At 42.6% G+C, this 23621-nt stretch overlaps 1 long non-coding RNA gene and 1 pseudogene across 1 annotated transcript in view; one reads left to right on the top strand and one right to left on the bottom strand.

Annotated features, from left to right (window-relative positions):
* Positions 1-5539: 5539 nt before the first annotated feature.
* The window catches only part of LOC117098504, a 37370-nt gene continuing 19288 nt past the window's right edge, over positions 5540-23621 (bottom strand). The window contains exon 4 of the long non-coding RNA XR_004443437.1: positions 5540-5895. This is a non-coding gene — a long non-coding RNA (uncharacterized LOC117098504). The remainder of the gene's footprint in view (positions 5896-23621) is intronic.
* LOC117098503 lies at positions 15677-18566 on the top strand (annotated as a pseudogene).

Raw genomic sequence — 23621 nt, 5'->3', positions numbered from 1 at the left:
TTGTCCCTTTTCATTCTTCTTTCTCTAATCTTGTCTTCACGCTTTATTTCATTAAGTTGATCTTCAATTTCTGATGTCCTTTCTTCTGCTTGATTGATTCGACTATTGATTCTTGTATGTGCTTCACAAAGTTCTCATGCCGTTTTTCAGCTCCATCAGGTCATTTATGTTCTTCTCTAAACTGGTTATTCTAGTTAGCAATTCCTCTAACCTTTTTTTCAAGGTTCTTAGCTTCCTTGCATTGGGTTAGAACATGCTCCTTTAGCTCGAAGCAGTTTGTTATTACCCACCTTCTGAAACCTACTTCTGGCAATTCATCAAACTCATTCTCTATTCAGTTTTGTTCCCTTGCTGGTGAGGAGTTGTTATCCTTTGGAGGAGAAGAGGCATTCTGATTTTTGGAATTTTCAGTCTTTTTGCACTGGTTTTTCCTCATGTTTGTGGATTTATCTACCTTTGGTCTTTGATGTTGGTGACCTTCGGATGGGTTTTTGTGTGGACGTCCTTTTTGTTGATGTTGATGCTATTCCTTTCTGTTTGTTAGTTTTCCTTCTAGCAGTCAGGCCCCTCTGCTGCAGGTCTGCTGAAGTTTGCTGGGGGTCCACTCCAGACCCTGTTTACCTGGGTATCACCAGTGGAGGCTGCAGAACAGCAAATATTGCTGCCTGTTCCTTCCTCTGGAAGATTTGTCCCAGAGGGGCACCTGCCAGATGCCAGCCAGAGATCTCCTGTATGAGGTGTCTGTCAACCCCTGCGGAGAGGTTTCTCCCAGCCAGGAGGCACAGGGGTCAGGGACCCACTTGAGGAGGCAGTCTGTCCCTTAGCAGAGCTCGAGCGCTGTGATGGGAGATCCACTGCTCTCTTCAGAGCCAGCAGGCAGGAACATTTAAGTCTGCTGAAGCTGCACCCACAGCCACCCCTTCCCCCAGGTGCTCTGTCCCAGGGAGATGGGAGTTTTATCTGTAAGCCCCTGACTGGGGCTGCTGCCTGTCTTTCAGAGATGCCCTGCCCAGCGAGGAGGAATCTAGAGAGGCAGTGAGACTACAGTGGCTTTGCCAAGCTACAGTTGGCTCTGCCCATTTCAAACTTCCTGGCAGCTTTGTTTACACTGTGAGGGGAAAATCACCTACTCAAGCCTCAGTAATGGTGGATGCCCTTCCCCACACCAAGCTTGAGCATCCCAGGTCAACTGCACACTGCTGTGCTGACAGCGAGAATTTCAAGCCATTGGATTTTAGCTTGCTTGGCTCCATGGGGGTGGGATCCACTGGGCTAGACCACTTGGCTCCCTGGCTTCAGCCCCATCTCCAGGGGAGTGAACAGTTCTGTCTCTCTGGTGTTCCAGGTGCCACTGGGGTATGAAAAAGAAAACTCCTGCAGCTAGCTCAGTGCCTGCCCAAACAGCCACCTAGTTTTGTGTTTGATATCCAGGGCCCTGGTGGTGTAGGCACCCAAGGGAATTTCCTGGTTTGTGGGTTGTGAAGACTGCGGGAGAAGTGTAGTATCTGGGCCAGGATGTACCATCCGTCATGGCACAGTCCCTCACAGCACAGTCCCTCACAGCTTCCCTTGGCTAGGGGAGGGAGTTCCCCAACCCCTTGCCCTTCCCAGGTGAGGTGATGCCCTACCCTGCTTTGGCTCACCCTTCATGGGCTGCACCCACTGTCTAACCTGTCCCAATGAGATGAGCCAGGTACCTCAGTTGGAAATGCAGAAATCGCCCACCTTCTGCATTGATCTTGCTGGGAGCTGCAGACCAGAGCGCTTCCTATTCAACCATCTTGCCATTCACTACATGGACTTTATATCTTTTATATCTTTTGCATTTCAAGGGTTTGTTTAGGTGGAGCCTTCTGTTTGTTTGTTGGTTGGTTTTGAGAGTTTCACTCTTGTCTCCCAGGCTGGAGTGCAATGGCGCAATCTCAGCTCACAATGCAACCTCTGCCTCCCGGGTTCAAATGATTCTTTCCTGCCTCAGACTCCCCAGTAGCTGGGACTACAGGCATACACCACCATGCCTAACTAATTTTTGTATTTTTAGTAGAGATGGGGTTTCACCATGTTGGCCAGGCTTGTCTTGAACTCCCGACCTCAGGTGATTTGCCTGCCTCGGCCTCCCAAAGTGCTGGGATTACAGGCATGAGCCACTGCACCTGGCTGCCTTCTGATCTTTTTAAACAGGATATTCTCATAATGATATGATTTCTATCCATATGTTCTTACCCTAGATTCTCAAGGCTGAATAAAGAACTGGTCAGGTGGAATTGCTGCTTTCACCTAATCTTGAACTTCTTTGCTTTGCTTTTGGAATGAAATGCCGTGACTCCAAACTGTCCGTGGTCAGGGTCCTCCCTCACAGCACCACTCCAACCATCTTCTCTGTCCCAGTGTATTCTATTTCTCACCTCCCAACCTTAACCTACCTAGACCTCTTCCTCATCCTTGATCATCCTCTGTGTGTGGTGGGTCCCAGGCTTTTGCTGAGTTTGCCTCCACCACCTGGTGTGCCTCCTCCTTCTGGCCTCACCTGGTAACATCTTCATCCTTCCAGGCCACTTCAAATGCCCCTTCGTTTGGAGACTTTCCTGAAGCCCAATAGGACATGAGCTCTGAAGTGTTTCAAGGAAGGAGTAATGAAGCCAGATGGTGCCTCATGTGGTTCCCTGCTTTTCCTACAGTGCAGTCTGAATCCTTTCCAGGAACAACGACCACCTCTGCAAACAACCAGCAACCCCACTGATGCCGTGGGCATTTATAATGTTGAGTAACATAGTTTGGCCAAAAATACATACAATAGACAAGAACTGGCCTCATACTAACATATTTCATGATGATTCAGAGATTATTAAGTAGTGGAAATTTCAAAAGCATATCTGAGCACACCATTTCCTCTCGGGGTGTCCAATATTTTGGCTTCCCTGGGCCACACTGAAAGAAGATGAATTGTCTTGGGCCACATATAAAATACATGAACACTAATGATAGCTGATGAGCTAAAAAAAAAAAAAAAAAATCACAAAAAAATCTCATGTTTTAAGAAAGTTTACAAATTTGTACTGGGGCACGTTCAAGCCATCCTGGGCCACATGCGGCTTGTGGGCTGTGGATTGAACAAGCTTGCTCTAGAGCCATAGACAAGGTTTGTTGATGGTGGTGTAGGATGGCAAAAAAAAGGTGACCTAGGCCCCATCACACGCAGGGCCACGAGTAGAAACTCCTCTGCAGGCCCCACCCCCGCCACTGGCGCAAATGAGGCTGTCCTCAGGCCTAGCAACTTGCCCTCTGCCCTCTTCAGCCTCAATACTATTCCAGCCTCTGTGCTGTCCTGGCCAATGGAGATGGGGACATGGGGCTCCCCAGGGCAGCTGGAAAACAGCTCCTGCTAGATCACTACTCCCTCCCACCCAGCTGATGCGGAGAATCTCTAGTGGACCCATCCATTTTCTGGCTCTGTCTTATAGTCCAACCAGTGACACTGCCATCTTCTGCTTTTTCCCAAGCTCCTCCCAGCCTCCTCCCCAGGTGTCCCCTCTGTCAGGCAGTGAGGGTCTCCTTGGGAGGCAAGCAGCCAGTAAGGACAGTCAGGGCCACTTCTGGGTTGCGGGGAGGCAGATCCTGATCCAGAGGGCGTCCCGCTCATGGGTCCTCCAATGCTCCATGTGATTTCCCATTCTTTCCACAGTGCGCATGCCATGACCTCCACCTGGAACCCCCCCACCTTAATTTCATCCCAACTCCTACCCATCCTCCAAGGCTGGCTGAGGTCTCACCTCCCCCAGGGCCTTCTTGACCATTTCCCAGCCCCAGAGCATCTGTCTCCTCATACTCTCAGCTCTGGCTCTCATTTATTTAGTTCACAGCTAAAGCACATGGGCTATAGGCAGGCTGCCGGGACCCAGGCTGTGTGACCCTGGGCGACTTATCCACAGTGTCCTCAGTGTTCTTATGTGTAAAATGGGAATGCTCATCGTGCCTACCTTGGAGAGTTATTGTAAAATTAAATGAACTGGGTCATAGGTTCAACTGCATACTAAGAACTTCATACATCTTAGCTTTTCTCTGGAAAGCTTGGATTTTTCAGGTTAGTTTATTCTTATTTAACTTTACATAATATACATATTGTCTTCTTAATGAGATTAGAGGTCCTCTGAGTGCTGTAAGCTATTGATGGTGCCTCTTTGTAATCTTCATAGCACCTAGTCAGTAACCTACACACAGTAGGTGCTTAATACTTAGTGTTTAAATACAATATAGTGATAGCAGTGTCATGTGGTCTGCAAAATAGATCATACCAAAATGTAAGTCATGGATCAGGAGAACTCTCAATGGCTTCTAGTTTCAGGTAGACTTTGCTGCAACACAAACCAGCCTAAAACGGCCTAAAAACAATGGCAATTTATTATCTCTTATGATTCTGCAGGTTGGCTGGGGAGTTCTGTTAGTTTGCAACATTTAGCTGGAGGGTCGGTGGGGCTGGAGGGTCCAAGATGGCCTCACTCATGTCTAGCCCTTGGTTCTGGCTGGTGGCTGGACTCCATGGTTCTTCATGTGACTGCTCATGCTCCAATAGGCTAGACTAGGCTTCTTAATAGCATGGTGGTGACTCAGGATTTTTAAAATGTTACGATCAAAGGTATATTAACATCAACATCTAGATTCTGGAACTTGCTGTGTCACTTTTGTCACACTCTATTGATCAAAGCAAATCACAAAGCTGGCTCCAATTCAAGGCGGTAGTGAAATAGACATCACCATTTGAAGGTAACACACCCTTAGTAAGAAGTTTGGTTAGCTTATGAGATGACAATCTTCATAATCTTTCTATGTCATGCTTTACAGTTGAAGAGTTGAACAAAGGTATTCACAAGCATTTGCTATTTGAGCCTCATAACAACTCAAAATTCCTCTGAGGCAGGAAGGAGAGGTATACTATCTTCAAAATGTAGAGGAGAAGGCTAAATTTGCACAGGTTCTTCAGACTCACACAGCTAATTAATAGAATTGCACTCATGCAGCAATTTCCTTTTTTTGTTTTGAAATATTTCAGTCCTACAACAAATATAGAAAAATAATACTCACCCATGTATCTTCCACCTCGCTTAAGAAATAGGACTTTTGCAATTCACTGAAGCTTCCTGAATATCAGTTACCAATCACATAGCCTTCATTTCCACATAACTGTTTTCTCTAGGATAATAGCCATCTTGGATTTGGTGCCTATCATGTCCATGCATAAAGTTACACATTTTCCACATATGCTTTGTTGTTGTTGTTGTTGACTTGTTTTTTCTTTTGTTTGTTTTTGTTTGTTTGTTTGTTTTAAGACAGAGTCTTGCTCTCTCGCCTAGGCTGGAGTACAGTGGCACAATCTCAGCTTACTGCAGCCTCCACCTCCCAGGTTCAAGTGATTTTTGTGCCTCAGCCTGCTGAATAGCAGGGATTATAGATGTGAACCACCAAGCCTGACTACTTTTTGTATTTTTAGTAGAGACAAAGTTTCACCATGTTGGCTAGGCTGGTCTCGATCTCCTAACCTCAAGTGATCTGCCTGCCTTGGCCTCCCGAAGTGCTAGGATTACAGGCGTGAGCCACCATGCCTGGCCTTTTTTCCACATATGTTTTTATCCATCAATTACAACTACCATACTTCATTGTTTCTAAGGCACATTTGTTTTTTTTCACATTTTCATCTCTCTGAAATCAGGATGCTGTCATCATTGGTGACATCTTCCAAAAGCAATCAGCCAGATGGCCGCTGTATCATAACCATCATGGCCATACTTTCTCCAACATCATAGGGTTGAGAAACAAACTTGCAGAATTGGTGTTGGAAGTGTGGGAAAGGATGCTGGAGACAATGGCGGGGTACTCTTCTTACCTTGAGGAACCAAATGGCTATGAAGAGAAGGTAGAGGAAGAAGGGGTGGCAAATCAGAAATGTTTTAGCAAGATTCCAGAAGCAGGAACCATAAGTAGATTAGCTGTACCTAACTGCAAAAATAGCTTGAGAGCACAATGCCGATGACTTTGTTCTTTTATAGATTCTTTTCAGAAACACTTTATTACCAATACTCAATTTGGATGGAGGTTTTATTGTGCCAAAAAACACAGGCAGCAGGAAAGAATTCTAAAAAGTCAAATGTTAAATGTGGAAAAATTTACAGAATACCTTAATTGATTATGTTACTTATATTTTCCTCTTTCATGCATGTATAAGAGTAATATATGGTTAAAAAACTGTCAAATCAGTGTTGAATTATAAGTGATAAGAAAGCATTTTGTCAGAGTTTAATTCTCAGCAATTTTTCTGCCTTAATGGTGCACAAAATAATAGTCTATCTTATAAACTTTATTCTTATTTATTTATTTATTTATTTATTTATTTATTTATTTTTGAGACAGAGTTTCACTCTTGTTGCCCAGGCTGCAGTGCAATAGCGCCATCTCGGCCCACTGCAACCTCCACTTCCCTGGTTCAAGCGATTGTCCCGCCTCATCTTCCCAAGTGGCTGGGATTACAGGCACGCGCCACTGCACCCAGCTATTTTTTATATTTTTAGTAGAGACGAGGTTTTGCCATGTTGGCCAGGCTGGTCTTGAAATCCTGACCTCAGGTGATCCGCCTACCTCGGCCTCCCAAAGTGCTGGAATTACAGGTGTGAGCCAGCCTGCCCGGCTATCTTATAAATTTCAGATAAATATTGTCAAATTATATTTATAATTCTGTAAACCACACTTGTTTGCCTGACATTATGTTTTTGAGGTTTTTCAGTTTGCTAAATCTAGGCCTGGTTCATTCATCTTAACTACCATATAACATCCCATTGTATAAATATACCATGTTTTATGTATCGTTTTTATTCATTCTCCCATTTATGGGCATTTAGATTGCTTCCATTTTTTTAAATTTCAAAGAACATAGTTATGGGTATCTTGTACAGAGCTCCTTGTGAATAGAATTTCTGAATCACAAAGAATACACATCCCTGACTTAATACACATTCTCAAATCATTCTACAATGTGTCAAATTTGCAATCTGATTATTCCTGTACAAGAGGTCCTGATTTCAAGGGCCTCTTCATTGAACTTCCAACCTCCTCTCTAATTCCCTCTAACTTACTCCCTTACATAGCCCAAGTTACCACTAAAACACACAGAAGATCAAATCACATCTCAGCTTTAAACCTTCCCATGGATTTCCACTGTGATTTCTAACAAGACCGCAATGACTCACTGGGCCCTGACTTTGCTCCAGAGCCTCAGCTCTTGCTGTCCTTACATCTGACCAGACCCACCCTCAACATTACGACTAATGCTTCAGAATCCTCTCAGCTCCTTTTCTACAAAAGTCCTTTCTCTCACCCTCTGTATACACCATTTTCTCTCCTTGGAATGCTCTTTCTATTAAAACCACTCCTGCCCCACCTAAGCCCAAATTTCCCTAATTAACTCTATTTGCCATTCCATGTCTAAATGTAGTCACCTCTTTTCCCTGGGAGCCTTCTTTGGCTCCCACTCCCCTGATACCCACCATCATCACTGGAGTAAGTACCTTTTCCATATCCTCTGTAGCATATTTGACAGGCACTCCCCCATCACAGCATCATCACACAGTGCTAAAATCACCTCTTTGCTGGTTTTACTCTCCTACTAGACTTTAAAGTCCCCAAATTGAAAAGGAGGAGAACAGTGTCTATCTTGTTCACTGCTGTATTCTTACCCAATATGCAGTTTACACGGCACTCGTAAATACTGTGTTTGTTGGATAAACAAGCACATGAAGCAAGTCAGCACTTGAATCCAGATCATTTGACTCCAGTTCCTTGCATTTTTTCCTACAGGTTCCCATTTCATCCAAGACAACTTCTCTTCCTAAAACACAAATTACTACGCAAGCCAGCATGAGGGGGAAATGCCAGAGATAAAATTTGGAATTGGGGTGACAAATTATAAAAATTCCTCTAGGTTTGACTGCAACTTCAAGCCTTGTAAGTGGTCTCTTGGGTCTAGGCATGCCATTTACAGCATGAGGAGGGAGGGAAGGAAGGATTCCACTGGGATGGTCCTGCTTGCAGCCACCTGTAATGCACAGCTTGGGTAATGGAAAGCACATCTGGAGATGTTTAAGAAGCAACCAGCCATTCCCAACATAGGATAGAAACAAAATGGAAAAGGTTAAAGTTAACATGGAGAGATTCAAAATCATTTGGAATTATTTCAAAAGGAAGCCCTGTAGTTTTTGACATATATGTATTTTAAGACAAAACATGAATTTGCCAGATCCTGAGAGCTCTCTCTTACATCAAGAAAAATGAAAATATATTTTGTTTTTAAAATGCCTACATCAACTATGGGTCTTCAACTGAATCATAATATACTGAATTTAGGAAGACAACAACTTCCTTCTGAGTTAAACATCAGAGACTGGCATCCCCTAAGTCAGTGGTTCCCAAACTCTAGCATGCATCTGAATCACCAAGAGACTTACAAAAACACAAATTGCTGCCCCCATACACCTCTGAGAGTTTCTTATTCACTAGGTCTGGGTAAGGCAGGAAATTTGCATTTCTAAAAAGTTCCTAGAACCAGTAAAAAAAAGGTGACGTATGCTACAACATGGATGAACCTCCAAAACATTACGCTAAGTGAAAGAAGCCACGTACGTAAAGTCATAGATTGTATGATTCAATTTACATGAAACACCTGGAAGAGGCAAATCCGTAGAGATGAAAAGTAGATTCATGGTTTCCAGAGGCCAAGGTGAGGGGGGAATGGGGACTGACTACTTAATGTGTATAGGCTTTCCTTTTGGAGTAATTAAAATATTTTGCAACTAGATAGAGGTGATGGTTGCATAACACTGAGAATGTACAAAACATGAGTGGATTGTTCACTCTGATTGTATGTTATGTGAATTTTACCTCAACAACAACAAATAGTTTCTAGGTAATGCTGATATGGTCCAGAGACCACGCTTTGAGAAGCACTGACTTTAGTTACAAGCACAGAGAAAAGACTGAAGTAAGCCAACTTCCAAAATGGATGGAAGCCTCCATGTGTAATCCAGCAAGCCTGTCTACAGAACTCAGGAAGGCTGAAACAGGCTGTTGCACTGGAAATCTTCGCTCTCAGTTTGGGCTTGGACCAATAGCTGGCAGCCACTTTCACATTCCAAATTGAAGTCCTGAGCCACCCAAACAAAGGAGGGGGCTGAATAATCCAGTTGTACTCATCTTAGCTGACCAATCACCTCTGGCTTATAAAGAGGACTTTAAGGAGTGAGGGAAAGTTGGCAAATGGATGGAGAATTTCTTTGGATATAGTCACTGGCATTCTGTGAGGCTGCCCTCATGCCTTGGGGAAGGAGTTAGAAAAAATTCTTCCCTTTTCACTTCACATGTGCCCATCTACCCATCTCTGGACACTGTTTGAAGGGCTAGGGCCATTAATCTTTTTAAAGAACTTGAGAAGGTGAAGACCATTTTATCCCCACTGCAATACGTAAAAAGAGAGATGGACCTGGAGCCAGAACAATGAAGCTGGAAAATGGGAATAAGAGTGACTCCTTCATAGGGCTTTTGTGAGAACTAAACAAGATAACCTTTGAAAGCACTATAATACGCTTTATGTATCATGGTTATTATTTTCCACAATTAGAATGTTGCTAGCACAGGGTGCAAACAGTGGGATCTTCCATCCACTGAGATCTTTCTCTAAGTGTATTAGCCTACTCCACATGTCTCCTTGTTTCTCACTATGTGTTTTAAATGGAATCAATAAACCAGCTCATTCAAGTATTTTACTTGTTCTGGGAGGCTTTCTATTCCCTGTTTTTAAGAGAGCTTGCCTGGTAGTGTTCTGTGAGGCTGCCATTACATCAAGGTAGTTTCCCACATGGCACACTCCTCATGCCTTTGCACACACGGCCTGTGCCCTCTGCCTGGAATGCCCTTTGTTGGGCTCACACCATTTACTCTTCAAAACCGCAATTGAATATCAGCTTTTCTGCAAAGCCTTCCCTCATCCTGTCCCAACTGTCACCCCACCATAAATGCCTGCTCCTTAACATTTTGTCTCCATTGCAGGACTTATCACACTGGACCATCCATGTGTGTTTTCTCATTTTTCCCTCCTTCTGTATGCCATAATCAGCTTGAGGGAAGGAACCAGGTGCAACTCCTGATCTATAGTAGGTGTATCCAAGTATCTGCGCCAAAAGCATCTGCAAAAAGGACTGATGATGCTCATAGGACCCCCTGCACATAGGACCTCCTGCTGAGAAGGTGGTGAAATCATTTAGAGCCAAGATTTTTCAGTCTACTTCTAGAAGTTAAGCCAGAAAATATGAATAAATTTTATTTTCTGAAACTTTCCATGGCAATAAGACACCACTGCAAAGTTAGAAGGCATTTGACAAATGGTGACATTTTGAAAATTATGTCACAAAAGGTTAATGTTCCTAATATATAAAGAAATACTAAAAATAGAGAAGAAAATCCCAATAATCCTATAGAAAAGTTGGGGGGGGAGTGGAAGGAGTAACAGGTAGACAGACCAGATAAGAATTATCAGTGGTTTGTAAACTTATTATTATAAGATGTTCAACTTTACTCAGAATTAGGAAAATGCAAATTAAAACTCTTTGGGGATAACATTTTTTACCTACCAGATGAACAAGAATATTAATGTTTAGCAAAATGCTTTATGGCAAGGTTATGGGGAAACTGGCATTCTCATATGTTGTTGGAGGAAATGCCAAACATTAGAAACATTACAGGAGGGAACTTGTAGCATCTTGTGCACACTCCTTCACCCTTTGACCTAGTAAACACACTTGTAGAAATCTATCCCAAAGTTACACTGCAAAAATACAAAGGCAAAAAAGGTGTATGTGGAAACTTGTTCATTGCAGCTCTATTCATAATGGCAAAAGAATGGAAAGACCAAAATGCCCAAGTATAAAAAATTATTTGATGAAGCTAGACAAATATACTCAATACAGTGCTATACAGTTGTGAAAAAGAATAACAAATCTCTCTCCATAATCTACGGGATCATCTCCAGGATATATCCCATATATCTGGAATCCCCTCAGAGCACCTTCCTTTGAAACAGGCAAGTATAATTAAACCTCTCATACAACAAAATCCAAATAATACTTTCCCCTCAAGGAGTGGGGCAGAGCTCTCTATCCCTTAAGTGTGGACTGCAAATGTTGACTTTCTTCCAAAGCATACAATATGGAAAGAACAGAAAAAAGGTCACCTTAGCATGGAAAGACCTGACAGACATTACCTCATCCAAGTGACCAAGGTCAACATCAACAGTGATCAGTCATGTTGACAGTACATGTCCCTGATAAGATGTGGTGAGAATGGCATTTTCCCTCTGTGGCCTTCCTCCCAAAACCCATATTCCCAATCTAGCAGGAAAACATTTGATAAGCCACAGTAGAGGGACATGATACAAAATACCCAACTAGTACTTCTCAAAACTGTCAAGGTCAGACTGGGCACGGTGGCTTATGCCTATAATCCCAGTACTTTGGGAGGCCGAGGTGGGCAGATCACCTGAGGTCAGGAGTTCGAGACCAGCCTGACCAATATGGAGAAACCCTGTCTCTTCTAAAAATACAAAATTAGCTGGGCAGGGTGGCGCATGCCTGTAATCCCAGCCACTCGGGAGGCTGAGGCAGGAGAATCACTTGAACCCGGGAGGCAGAGGTTGCAGGGAACTGAGATCATGCCATTGCACTCCAGCCTGGGTAACAAGAGTGAAACTCTGTCAAAACAAAAACAGAAACAAAAATGTCAAGGGCATCAAAACCAAGGAAAGTGGCAACTGTCACAGTTAGAGGAGCCTGGGGAGACAAGGATGACCAAATGTAATGTGATATCATGGCTGGGATCCTGGGTCAGAAACCATGCATTAAGTCAACACTAAGGAGCTCTGAATAAAGTATGAACTTCAATTAGTAACAGTGTATAAATATTAGTTCATTAGTTGTGACAAATGTACCATACTAATAATGTAAGATATTAATAACAGGGGAAACTGCATGAAGTGTGTATGAGAACTGGATCTGCTATCTTTGAAATGCTCTGTAAATTTAAAAGTATTCTAAAACAAAAATTGGATTCTAAAAAGTTTCACTTTTCAAACTTGGCTGTAGCTTTAAAACATGTAAATACATAGTCCCTATGACCCAAAGAGTCCACTGTTAGGAATTCACCTTTCAGATGTCTTGCAGACATACTTTTGAGCTTTGTGTATAAGCATTGTATTCACTGGAACACTGTAATACCAAAAACAGAAAAAGGAAACAATTTAAATTCTATTAGCAGTAAGTTTGTTAAATAAATTATGACATATTCATTTGACACACTGAAAAATAAAAATGAGGTAGGTACAATGTGAAAGGAGTTCCGTAATATGTTAAGGGAAAAAAATCAAGGCACAGAACATTCTGCACAGTAAAATCCCTCTTGTATAGATAAATAATTTTTAAAAGATAAAATATAGATCTATTTTTATATGCTGATATACACATGAAAGATTTCCTGGAGAGATACTAGAAAACTATATGTGGTTGTTACTTCTGAGTTTGGAACTGGTGCTACAGCGTGGGGAGGGTCTTTTAACACTTTCATCTACTGTTGAACTGTGTGTGTCTGTATTTTAATTTTTAAAAATCATCATCCTTTTGGATTACAACTAGTCTAGCTTCAGGATTATATACAGCTAAAACTGAAGAGAGGATTTGAGAGGATCTGCATCTCCATGCTATACTTTTTGAGTGTTTCCAAGAAACCCAGATTGATATTAACCTCTGTCACATTACCCTTTTTTTTTTGAGATGGAGTCTTGCTCTGTCACCCAGCCTGCAGTGCAACGGTTCAATCTTGGCTCACTGCAGCCTCTGCTTCCCAGGTTCAAGCGAATCTCCTGCCACAGCTCCCTTGAGTAGCTGGGACCGGAGGTGTGCACCATAACACCCGCCTTATTGTATTCTTTTAGTAGAGACGAGATTTCACCATGTTGGTCAGGCTGGTCTTGAACTCCTGACCTCAGGTGATCCACCTACCTCGGCCTCCCAAAGTGCTCGGATTACAGGTGTGAGCCACCGCACCCAGCCAACATTACCCATTTTTTGTGGTTAACTTTATGTGTCAACTCAGTTGGGCTCAGGGATGCCAGGATAGTTGGTAAGATGTTATTTCTGTGTGTGTCTGTGAGGGTGTTTCTGGAAGACTTTAGCATTTGAATTAGTAAACTGAATAGAGAAGATTATCTTCACCAATGTGGTTGGGCATCATCTAGTCTGCGGAGGGTCCAAATAGAACAAAAATGTGGGGAAAAAGGCAAATTTGCTCTCTTCTTAAGCTGGAACATTCATATTCTCCCGTCATTGGACATCAGCATTCCTGGTTCTCTGGCCTCTGGACACAGACTGGGACTTCCACTAACCGTACCCTGGTTCTCAGGCCTTTTGATTCAGACTGATTCAGACTAAACTTATACCACCAGCTTTTCTGGTTGTCCAGCTTGCAGATGTCAAATCATGGAAGTACTCAGCCTCCATAATTACATGAGCCAACTCTTGTCATAAATACATGTGTATACATACACACACATGTACGATTCTGTTTCTCTGGAGAATCCTAGTATACCATTAAAGCATTAACATTAATTATCAATTGGATGCTGTCATCTTAGAAATCTAAGAGGGATCTTCTGAGAAATTGGATATGAGAGATCTGCCTTCTGATGAGTGCATGCAAATGAGCAGGAGGGAGACTGGCACATGGGGTGGACGAGCAAATGTTTCCAAGGGATAGGCTGTTAAGAGCTGAGTCTGGGTTGACCGGGGGACACATTAGATCATGAGTTATTTGATAAGGCAGAGGAGGCTACAGATACAGGATGATGTGATTTGAAGGAGACAGGCCACAAGGGAAGAGCCTAATACTTACCTTAATAGACTATTGAGCAGTTTTATCTAGCTCAGTGATTCTCAACTTCAGAGGTACATTAGAATCACCGGGGAAGCTTTTTAAGGCTATGTTCTTCAACAGGGGAATAGAAAAACAAATTGTGACACATCTATATGGAGTAACACTCAGCAATAAAAATGAACTATGGACACACTGTATCAACCAAACTGATGAATCTCAAATGCATTATGCTAAGTGAAAGAAGCCCACACTGAAAAACTACATACTGCATGATTTCATTCCCTTGTCATTCTGGAAAAGACAAGACTATAGGAAAAGAAAACATATCAACACCTGCCAAGAGCTTCGGGTGTGAGGACAGTTTGACTACAAAGGGGCATAAAAGAATTTGGGAGAAGGCATGGACCTGTTCTATATGGATTGTAATAGTTACATGACTGTATGCATGTAGCAAAATTTACAAAACTATACGCTAAAGAAGATGAATTTTATTGCATATAAATTATACTTTAATACAAAAGGCCTTCCCCCAAATATCACAATTCATTTGGTCTTGGCGGAGCCTAGAGATTATTTTTTAAAAGCTCCTCAGATGGAAAACATCTGCTTTGGTCTAAGATGGAGTATCAGGGAGTGGATTTTCCCTCCTACCTGAGTCAACCAAAAAAAAAAAAAAAAAAAAAAGCAGACAAAGTATATGAAACAACAGGCTTTAGGACACTGACTATCTGGCAACCGAGGATGGTGAACCCTGCAACTTGGAGGTGATGGAATACTGCTTTTTATCTTGATTGTAGGGATTATTCCATGGGTATATATACATATTAAAACTTAGAAAATCGTACACCTTTTATATGCGTAGTTTATTGTACATCCATCATGCACCATTAAAGACAGTTTTCTTTAAGTTCCCCAGGTGATTCCAAACATATAGCCAGAGTTAAGAACCATCCACCCCAACATATAACCTTACTTGGCCCTGGAATCTAACATCATAAGATTCTAATCATCTGAACTCAATGTAATGTGATTGAAGCACATACAATGTTAAAGTTTATTACAAGATATACTTTACTCAAGCAGAACTCATTTTAGAAACTAAGTTCACACTTGCAGGAATAGTATTTTTTGTCAATGATTCTTTTAATAGTGATTGACATCACTGTTTAAAAAGAGAGAGAGAGAGAGAGAGGATAGGACCTTAACTGGAAAGATTTTTAAATGTTAGAACAAAATGCATTAATAACAACTTCTAGGAAACTTAGAATATGCGCAAAAAGCCTTAAAATTGTTCATAACATTTAACCCAGAATTTAAACTAAGGACATAAGAAAAGAGCACAAGTGTGCCACTTCAGAAATGCTGTAATAGCAGGAACATGGGAATCTAAAACAACAACAAAAAAGAAGTGGTTACATGAACTATGGTATGTGAGTAAAAAGAATAGTACAAGACCATCTAAAATAATATTGTATAATAATATCTAATGATATTATTAGATATGATATTAGCCCGAGGCTGCAGCAGTGCATCCCCGCTCCAGTGCCCACCAACACCCATGGCGTGACAGCTTGGCTCCGAAGGGGCTGGGAGCCCGGGTGCCCTGGAGTGAGGGAGCCCGAGAGTGAGCTCTGGAGGCTGTGGAAGCGACGCCGGAGAGGATGGAGCCTCGGTGGGGAGTGGATCTTTTGAAGATGGTTTGGTTGGCTTGGAGATTTGGAGATCTGATGCTACGATGAGGACTCACACACAGGGGTGCCTCTAGTGTGTTTTTCATATATTTGCTTTGCGTTGTGTCAGCCTATATCACCGACGAGAACCCAGAAGTCATGATTCACTTCACCAATGCCAACTATGGCAGCCACCCCATGCTGTACTTCTCCAGGGCAGAGGTGGCGGAGCTGCAGCTCAGGGTAGCCAGCCCACATGAGCACACTGCAGCCCACCTCATGGAGGCTGTGCACACGATGCTGTCCAGTCCCTGGGAATACCTCCCTCCCTGGGATCCCAAGGACTACAGTGCCCGCTAGAATGAAATCTATGGAAACAACTTGGGTGCCTTGGCAATGTTCTGTGTGCTATATCCTGAGAACACTGAAGCCTGAGACATGGCCAAAGTCTACATGGAGAAGATGGCAGCGCAGCCTAGTTGGTTGGTGAAAGATGCTCCTTGGGATGAGGTCCCGCTTGCTCACTCCCTGTTTGGTTTTGCCACTGCTTATGACTTCTCGTACAATTACCTGAGCAAGATACAACAGGAGAAGTTTCTTGAAATGATTGCCAGTGCCTCGGCGTATATGTATGAAACCTTATACAGGAGAGAATGGGGATTTCAGTACCTGTACAATCATCAGCCCACCAACTGAATGGCTTTGCTTACAGGATGCCTAGTCCTGACGAATCAAGGATATCTTCAAGAAGCCTACTTATGAATCAGACAAGTTCTGACCATCGTGAAAAAAACTCTGGTCTTGCTCAGGGAGGTGATGGATGGCTCCCTCTATGAAGGAGTTGCGTATGGCAGCTACACCACTAGATCACTCTTCCAATACATGTTACTCATCCAGAGGCACTTTGACATCAACCATGTTGGCCATCCGTGGCTTAAACAACACTTTGCATTTATGTATAGAATCATCCTGCCAGAGTTTCAAAGGACTGTGGCTACTGTGGACTCAAATTACAACTGATTTTATGGTCCAGAAAGCCAATTAGTGTTCCTTGATAAATTTGTCATGCGTAACGGCAGTGGTAACTGGCTAGCTGACCATATCAGAAGGAACCATGTGGTGGAAGGTCCAGGAACACCGTCCAAAGGGCAGCACTGGTGCACTCTGCACACAGAATTTCTCTGGTATGATGCCAGCTGGAAATCAGTTCCTCCTCCAGACTTTGGCACCCCCACACTGCATTATTTTGACGACTGGGTGTCGTGACTTATGGAAGTGCACTACCAGCTGAAATCAATAAATCTTTCCTCTCCTTCAAGTCTGGAAAACTAGGGGAACATGCAATATGTGACATTGTCCACAGAAACAAATACAAAGATTGGATCAAAGGATGGAGAAATTTTAATGCAGGGCATGAATACTATGATCAAAACTCATTTAGTTTTGCTCCCAATTGTATGCCTTTCATTAATTATTGAGGCTCTGTACGGGTCAAAGTACACCTTCTTCAACAATGTTTTGATGTTTTCTGCAGCTGTGTCAAAGAGCTGCTTTTCTCCCTGGAAGGGTCAGGTCACAGAAGACTGCTCATCAAAATGGTCTAAATACCAGCATGATCTGGCAGCTAGCTGCTAGGGGAGAGTGGTTGCAGCAGAGGAGAAAAATGGGGTGGTTTTCATCTAAGGAGAAGGTGTGGGAGCTTATAATTCCAGCTCAACCTGAAGAACGTTCAGAGGAATCTGATCCTCCTATGTCCACAGCTGCTTCTCCTTGTAGACCAAAAACACCTGGGAGAGGAGAGTCCCTTGGAGACAGCAGCGAGCTTCTTCCACAATGTGGATGTTCCTTTTGAGGAGACTGTGGTAGATGGCATAAATGGGGCTTTCATCAGGCAGAGAAATGGTCTCTATAAAAAGTACAGGATGGACGATACTGGCTACAACAAGAAAGCAACATTTGCCTCAGTGACATATCCTAGGGGCTGTCCCTACAATGGGACAAACTTTGTGAATTTTCACCATGTGCCTCCGAAGTTCCATCACCAGGGCAGCTTACTTCTTCATAGGGTCATCTATAGGTGTTCGGAGGTTCACCATCCGCGGAGACTCTCAGCAACTGGATGTGTTCGTGGCCACCAGCAAACATGCCTACGCAACATACCTGTGGACAGGTGAGGCCACAGGACAGTCTGCCTTTGCACAGGTCCTTGCTGATTGTCACAAAATTCTGTTTGACCGGAATTCAGTCATCAAGAGCAGCATTGTCCCTCAGGTGAAGGACTATGCTGCTGTTGTGGAACAGAACCTGCAGCATTTTAAGCCAGTGTTTCAGCTGCTAGAGAAGCAGATACTGTCCCGAGTTCGGAACCAGCTAGCTTTAGGAAGACTGCTGACCGCCTGCTGACATTTTCAGATAAGAGACAGGCTGAGGAGGCCATCAACAGGATTTTTGCCATAACACAGCAACAGCAGCAGCAAAGGAAGTCAAAGAAAAACTGAAGGGCAGGCGAACGCTCTAAATTTGTGGATGCCGTCCCTGATATTTTTGCACAGATTGAGGTCAGTGAGAAAAAGATTAGACAGAAAGCTCAGATTCTGGCACAGAAAGAACTACCCATAGATGAAGATGAAGAAAAACCTTTTAGATTTTGCAGATGTAACATATGAGAAACATAAAAATGGGGGCTTGATGAAAGGCCGGGTTGGACAGGCATGGATGGTGGCAACCACTTATAGCAGGGCCTCATCACTATCTGTTTCCTATAACAGGTTGTTCCTCATCCTGAACATTGCTATTTTCTTTGTCATGTTGGCAATACAACTGACTTATTTCCACAGGGCCCAGAACCTACATGGCCAAAGATGTCTTTATGCAGTTCTTCTAATAGATAGCTATATTTTATTGTGGTTGTACTCTTTTTGTTCCCAACCACAGTGTTAGCCCTGAAGCTATAAATTGCCCAGTCATTTTGTGATCACAAAAGTCCATGCAAAAAAAAATTTTATTACCCCAGTTTATCAGATTTTTTCCCTCACATTCATTTTAACAAATTAAGGGAAGATATTTTGACACAAGAAAGCAAGAACATGGAGAAATTGGAGCGGGAAAGGAATTTATCAAAGCGATAGAAATAGCTTGGTAGTCCTATGGTGTTTCTGGAAGTATTTGACATTGCAATTGAACAGTCCATATAGTACTTCTTCTTTTAGAAGAAACAAAAAGTCTGTTTTTTAAAGTAATATTTTTTCTTACGAGAAAAAGGTTTAGATAGAATTAGGTTTTATTAATATTAATTTAATGCTATTAGCAATTTCCGTGTACTATATTATGGAAAAGACTGAAGAATACAATTCTGAGAAATATTTTAAAAATTTTAATGGTATAGTCATGTTGAAAGACAAGCGTTGGCTGGGTGCGGTGGCTCACGCCTGTAATCCCAGCACTTTTGGGAGGATGAGGTGGACGGATCATGAGGTCAAGAGATGGAAACCATCCTGGCCAACGTAGTGAAACTCTGTCTCTACTAAAAATACAAAAATTAGCTGGACATGGTGATGCGCACTTGTAATCCCAGCTACTCAGAAGGCTGAGGCAGGAGAATCGCTTGAACCAGTGAGACAGAGTTTGCAGGGAGCCAAGATTGTACCACTGCACTCCAGCCTGGAGACAGAGCGAGACTCTGTCTCAAAAAATAAAGCTAAATGTTGTAAGTCCTGGTATGATGGCGCCAGCTTCCTTGGGGAAGTACTTCTTTAGTTATGTAGCTAACAAGATCTTTTACTACAGATCTGGATGGCTTTTCAGGTAACATAGCAAAAATGATAGCAGAAGATGGTCAAGAACTTAAAATATATATTTTTTAGAAAACATGTATCTATGAATGAACATTTCCTTGATGCTGGTCTCTGCACACATATAATTGGTTACTTGTATGAATTCATTGGTTGTTCAATATGTAAGACAATTCCAGATAACTTAATACTGTATTTTCCTTATATGGAAAACTGTTGTAGGCCCAGTGACTAATAAAATATTTTCTATTATGAAAAAAGGAATATCTAATGACAAGAGAAATTCTGTTAGATAAGTTGCTTTTGACTCTAAGTAACAGAAAAATTTAAACAGCATAAACAATATAGCTATTTATTTTACCATCTATCAAGATGTACAGGTTGGGAATGGTTGCAGCATTGGTTAATTCAGAAGCTTAACAAAGGAACAGCAGTCCTGGTTCTGAGCTTGTTCATTAGGCTTGCTCCCTCATCAGCCATGTTTGCAAATTGGCTGCCATTGTTTAAGATACATTCAGACAATACCCTGCTTTGGAAAGGGAAGTTTCTTTCTACAAGTCATTTTTTTTAAAGAGCAAAGAAACTTTTCCTAGAAGTTCCCTACGGACTTCCCTGATGTCTCTTTGGCCAGAATAATGTCACATGCTTACTCCCAAGTCAATCACCGACAAGGTGAGAGGAATGATTAAGAATGACCCAGACCAATTAAGTTTCATTCCCTCAGGCTGGAGAAGGTCCCAGCTTTCTGCATAGCACATGGCTATCCTATGTCTCAGCAAAATCAGGGTTGGCTTACAAACCAGAATGGAGAGAATTGGCTGTTAACTAGACTACTGTCAGGTAATACAACAGTAAATGCATTATATTTCCATTTGTATAAAGAAAAGTGAATATAGATAGGTCTATAAAGAATAAAAGCCTATGCATATTTAAAAATTGTATTCACGTTGTTGGGATTATAGAAAATATTTATTTTTCTTGTTTCTGCTTTTCTTTTTTTCCTAAATGTTCTGCAATGAATATGTAATATATTTGAAGTCTATTTGTGCCCTCCCCCCACCACAAAAATATATCCAATAAATGTTATTTTAAAATAAAACATTTATAATCCTTGCCAGGTCTTTTTTTTTTTTTTTAAGTATTAAGAGTAGTTATGTAAGATCAAACCCAGAGGTTTCATTCAGTTGAGGCTAGAATCTGTCTGATGCAGCCTCCAAAGACATGGAGCCTCCTGCACTCGCATGAGTCCCAGGGCCCTGAGGCCCCACAGAGATGTCAGCAACTTTATCCCAGGGGCTACTCTTGCTGCTTGGAAGATGGTGTCCTGTGACTTATCTTCCCAAACTGGAAGGTGGGACAGTACAAACCAGATTCTAAACCAGTCCTCAGTATCAAGGCCAAGAAGATACCACAGACCTGTCTAAGGAACAGGGTTACACTGAGACTTTTGGCTCCACCGCAAGCAGGAAGACAGAGCTGGAGGAATGAAAACAGAAGGCACAGCAAAGAAGACAATTAAAGAGCAGCGAAGTCACTTTATGCCTCTAGACACATGTCCAATAACTTGGCATAAAAGCACATGCATTTTGTGACCAAGTTGGATTGGAATTCTATCCTGGTGTACTCTGCATGTCAGCTATAGACACTTCTCGGCCTGTACCTGGGATTCACAAAGAGGAGGGTGATCAAGAATGAGGAAAGGTATTTCTGCAGCCAAAGCAGGGACAGTCCACATTCACTCACCAAATTTCTGACCCTCAGGATGAAACCCCGATGGCCACCTCCAGCCCAGTCCTGGCGGCAGAGAGCAGGCAGTGCCCTCAAGGAGATGCGAGACGCAACCCAAGTGGAAAAGACTCGAGCTTTAGAGCAACACAGACCTCAGCTCCAACCGGATGTCACCAACTGCTAGTTGTGCAAACTTGGGACAGCCACTTCACCATCCTGTGCCTCACTTTCTTCACGTGTAAAATGGGAATAAGGCTGTTTAAGTATTCATTGAGTTCGCTTATGCAAAGTGTGACAAACCTCAGCTCAGCATAACTGAGTGAAGAAGCTGGAAGGGCAGTAATGGCCGCCAAATGCACCTCCAACAGCCACCCAGGAAATCCCGCTCTTGCTTTCACCTCAGACTCGGGGCACACAAATTAATCAAGAGCTCTGAGGCCAGAAGTCTGGAGCTGTCAGATTCACTCTTCTGGATTGAACTTTTAATGGAGGTAGGTCACTGGGGCTTGCTCTTGCCAGATAAATAAATGGCACTTTAAAAATTATACCCAGCTAACATCACCTGCTCACAGCCACACCACCTGGTGCTGGGGAAGCGAGCTCTGACGCGGAAGAACAAATCACGCCTGAGGGGCCTGAACGGGAAAGGTAAGGTTAAATCACCGGAACCACATATCCATCTGCAACGGACTGTGTGGGTGGTGTGCATGAAAAGAATAGAGAAGAAGGAAGAAAGGAGAAGCTGCAGGAGGCAGAAACGGGAGGGGAGGCTCTGTCTTAGAGTAGCTGCGACTTTGATATCTCTCTTGTTTTGGAAACGCTCTCTGCCGCTACTTGTTTGGGAGTTTAGCACAGCTAGAGAAATGGCTCATGAAGCTTGAGGTGAGGCGGCGATGAATTCCCTCTAATGAAAATCCCTGAACCATCAAAGTGCTTTATTAGTTCCACACAAGACCTCCAAGGCGTGCAATGGACACACGGGCTCTTCAGTGAAAAGATTATTCCGCGTGTGCTCATCTGGACACTGAATTCTGGTTTAATCACTATTAAAACTGTCCTGAGAGAAAATGGGGCATGTGAAAATGAGAACACTCAAGGTCATATTAATCCGCATTGTTTAGAGTGAAAAGTGTAGCTCATACAAAGCTTGCCTGGCTACTGAAAGCACTTCATTAAAAAAACATGGCCCATATGTCCAGGCCTTTGTACTTCCTTTTTTGTAATCTAAGATGTTTTGGTTTGTTTTAGTATTCTATCTAAGAAAAGGAATGTGTTTGGGGCCAGGCACAGTGGCTCATGCCTGCGATTCCAGCACTTTGGGAGGCCAAAGTGGGTGGATCACCTGAGGTCAGGAGTTCTAGACCAGCCTGCCTGGCATGGTAAAACCCTGTCTCTACTAAAAATACAAAAGTTAGCCAGGCATGGTGGCACAAGCCTGTAATCCCAGCTACTTGGGAGGCTGAGGCAGGGGAATTGCTGGAACCTGGGAGGTGGAGGTTGCAGTGAGCCGAGATTGCGCCACTGCGCTCCAGCCTGGGTGACAGAGCGATATTCTCCGTCTCAAAAAGAAAAAAACAAAAAACAAAAAAAGCAAATAAAAAGAGTGTGTTTGTAAATTTTCAAGATATTTTACAAGTTTGTGTTTTGATGATGGTGAATTTGTGGTATCTAATATTATCACTTGATAATAGTGATGGTGCAATAGCCAGAGAGTTCAAACCTTCTGCTTGCAAACTGGGAAACTGAGACCCAGAGAGATGAAAGGACTTACCCAGGTCACAAAAACTGCCACTGGCTGACCTAGGTCTGGAGCCCAGGGCTCTGTGTAAATATGTAAATATTTATGGGTTCAGGTATGTGTTTATTAATTTTTAAGTAGTAACTAATCTTCATCTCAGAGTAAGTACATGTCCATATTTTAAAGAATCAAACAGCATTATGTGGTTTATAACAGAAAACAGTGGTCTCAAACCCTAAATGCAGCTCCTCAGGGGCAACTCCTTTCAAATCTGTCCCATGCTTCCTCTGACACATGCCTCCCCCCCCTTTTTTTTTTTTTTTGAGATGGAGTCTCACTCTGTTTCCCAGGCTGGAGTGCAGTGGTGCAATCTCAGCTAATTTTTCATATTTTTAGTAGAGACCAGGTTTGGCCATGTTGGCCAGGCTAGTCTCGAACTCGGGACCTCAGGGGATCCACCTGCCTTGGTCTCCCAGAGTTCTGGGATTACAGGTGTGAGCCATCACGCATGGCTGCCTCCATATTTTAAAATAACCTACTGAGAGTAGATTTCTTGTTTTACCAATTTTAGGCATAATCTATTGATATCCTAATTTGAAAAACGAAGAGTTAGCTTCTCCTAACTTCTCCTCCCCTGTTCTACCTATATTTGGCAGTTATTTTTAAATTTCTGATTCAATTGGTAATTAGTAAATAAATTATTACAACCCTGCAAATCTTCTCTACTGAGTCTATTAT

This window comes from Trachypithecus francoisi, unplaced genomic scaffold (genome assembly GCF_009764315.1).
Source record: "Trachypithecus francoisi isolate TF-2019V2 unplaced genomic scaffold, Tfra_2.0 Lachesis_group16, whole genome shotgun sequence".
Classification (NCBI taxonomy): domain Eukaryota; kingdom Metazoa; phylum Chordata; class Mammalia; order Primates; family Cercopithecidae; genus Trachypithecus; species Trachypithecus francoisi.
The sequence above is the reverse complement of the archived record's forward strand: the minus strand, read 5'-3'. Positions and strand labels throughout refer to the sequence as shown.